The sequence below is a fragment of the Camellia sinensis genome, chromosome 8 (genome assembly GCF_055761805.1).
Source record: "Camellia sinensis isolate YWXY chromosome 8, ASM5576180v1, whole genome shotgun sequence".
Taxonomy (NCBI): domain Eukaryota; kingdom Viridiplantae; phylum Streptophyta; class Magnoliopsida; order Ericales; family Theaceae; genus Camellia; species Camellia sinensis.
Genome location: NC_138968.1, coordinates 173,274,820 through 173,278,059, shown reverse-complemented (window position 1 = coordinate 173,278,059; position 3,240 = coordinate 173,274,820).

Genomic DNA, 3,240 nt, shown 5'->3' with positions numbered 1-3,240 from the left:
AATTCGACTTTAATAATATTTTATTTTGAAGTAAAAAATTCACATTAAGTAACACGATTACGTATGAATTTTTTAATAATATAACATTACTCTTTTTCTGATGTTGTAAAATTTTAGATCAATCAGATATGGGAAGAGAGAGATCAACACGAGGAGCTTCATTGTTGATGAATTCACAATCTTAGCTCAACAACAACAACGTTCTCCAGAAAGAAAAAACAAAAACAATCGAATGCAGCTTTTAGCAGATGACGAGATTCTCACAATGTTTGAGTCCAACAAGAACGTTGAAAAACAAACAAAAGTTAAAATTCAGTAGTATTTCGAAAAAATAATGATAAATTTATGAAAAAAATTATGATTTTAATTATTAATATTTATAAAATTTATCAATAATCTTAATTTTTTTTAGTTAAACATACACTAATTTGTAATTTTCTTCAATTTTAGTCTATCCAAGTTCTCCTTGGGTTAGAAAAATGCTTTAACACCCTAAAATATCACTTACAAATTTATTTTGAATAACATAAGTTATTAGATGTCAGTTATTGATTTGTTTAATGGGTTAGGATTCTCTCATGTTAAAATCTTAATATAAGAGAACTAATTTTTTAGGGTCCACCGTATGGGTCCGATTTCAATAATCCGAATCGCATTTTGTAGGGTCCGCAATGTATAATGTCTATGAAAAAAATTAGTTCGATCCGATAATCATAACATTTTCATTTTATTGCATTTGTGTCCGAAATAATAAACAATAAATATACTTTTGAAATAGACCATCTATTTTTTTAGAGATAAATACGATAAAATAAAAAAGTTACGATTATCATATCGTTCTAAATTTTTTCATTAAAAATATACATTGCGGGTCTTACAAAATAACTAGTTCGGATTATCGAAACGAAATCTGTGTTGAACCTTATGGGCTCCTCAAGTTCTGTCATGTTAAGATCTCAATATAAGAGAAGTCTAACGCATGTTTAAAAATTAAACAATTAAGACTCAACTCTTACCATATTAGAGTAGATAAATTTATGAATAATATTTTAAAAATCTCTAATATCACTCTTTGAATGAATTGGTCCAGTTTTTTTTTTTTTTTTTTTTTTTTTAGGATGGAGGAGGTTCAATAATCTGGTCTAATAGCAAAACTTATTGAAAATCAATTATATAATATTTATCATTATACCCTTATTTCTTGTATTTAATTTTGTCAAAGATTGAAGGGATAGATCAAATAGGAAAAGATAGAGAATAATATTAAAATATTATGCACGCGATTAATTTTCCTTTCCCATTGAATCGTTTCCTCTCAGACAGATTCATTTTTTGTACAAAGTATTATTAATTATTTTACTATTTCCCTATATTGCACTTTTTAAAAATATTATCGAAAAAAAAAAAATATATATATATATATATATATATATCTAAAGAATCTTTTAACGATAGACATAATCCATAATTTTATTTTTGGTAATTTGATAGTTAGATTTGTAAATTTGCCTCTGATGTTGATATAATTAGGGGTTATTTGGGATGGATTTGGATCCCCTCCCATCCGTATTTTGAATTGGAGGTGGAGGGTGTTGTTTGGGTCCGTAGGGCTTATTACAGGTATTGTTTTGATGATTCAAATCATTTATTTTGTCAGACAATTCATCTATTTCATTCAAAAAAAAATTATATCAATCCAATAATTATAACTTATTCAATTTATTACATTTGTGATTAAAAAACTGTGGTTTATTTTTATAAACATAATTATTGTTTTTTAGTGAAAATTTGAACAAGTTACAATTATCAGATTAACCTATTTTTTTTTATAGATGCAATACATGAAGTGCCTAATAAAATGAACAGTATGGATCGAAATGGGGCCCATGGTGGGCCTCACATGCCCAAACAATACCCTTAAGTCCAAAATCCGGAAGGGATCCTCATCCATTTGGAATGATCTAAATAAGTATATTTTTTGAATTTTTTAAATGAAAAATGTGCAAAAAAAATAAAGATATGATATGATATAAAAAAGATAAAAAAAAATAAGTGCACTTTTGTAGTGCATCCTAAATAGGGATGGCCACGAGACGGATTTGAAGCGGATTTGCCATTCCCTACCCCAGTCCCTGCGGATAAACCTCACTCTCGCCCCACCCTCGTTACAGATGAAATTTTTCAACTCCATCCCGCCCCCGCAGATACTCGCGAATATCGGATACCTATGGATACCCGACCATATTTCAAATATTCAAAAAAATTGAAAATCATTTAAATACTTAACACACTAAATAATTTTTCTTATTTCTATATATATAAACGGCGAGACTTTTCGAATTATTATTTATTTATATTTAAATAAAATCACGAACTTCTAATATTCATTTCTTATATCTAATTATATTATATATATATATACATATATGTTATTTATTTATATATATTATTAATGATATTAGGTCAAGTTTGGATTTGGGGAGGTGATACTTGCCCCCGTCTCACCCCCGTTCTGAGTGACCAAAATATAATTCACTCTTCCCCTACATAAGTGTCGGATTGAATAAAATCTGCTCCATTCAAATAGGTACGAACACTCCCACAAATCGAATTAAAATGACCATCCTTACCCCTAAACAATCTCGTAATGTAAAGCAAGCCAAGAATGGAAACCACGGTGACAACAACATTATTGATTAGGGTCAAACCATCCAATGATGGTTGTGTTTAAGTCCGACGCTTATTCAATAGTTTCGGAATATGGATATGTGATATTTTTTAATATTGTGGTTAATAGAGAAAATAAGTAAGTGAGATATTATATTAAATGATTAAAAAAATAAAAAGGTATAATAAATAAATCAATCAATCTAATATATAACCAAATGTAGTGATTCCTTAAAAAATTCTAAATTCTCAATCCTAATATCTTATTATACTCTTTTCTAGGTGGCATGTCCACTTTTCTCTGATTCTATGTTCTTATTTTTTCTCTTTTTTATATATTTTTATTTCACTTTTTAATTACTTAGAATATAGATATATATATATATATATATATATATATAATATCATATGGATAGGATATTTTTAAAATATTTATAGATAAAAGATGAGTTTAACTCTAATTCAAATTCATTCATCAAATTTATATCCTACTCAAAGATATTTCAAAAAAAAAAAAACTTACTTCCATGACAATATGAAATTGGGCAAAAATATTGAAAAACAGAAGAACCT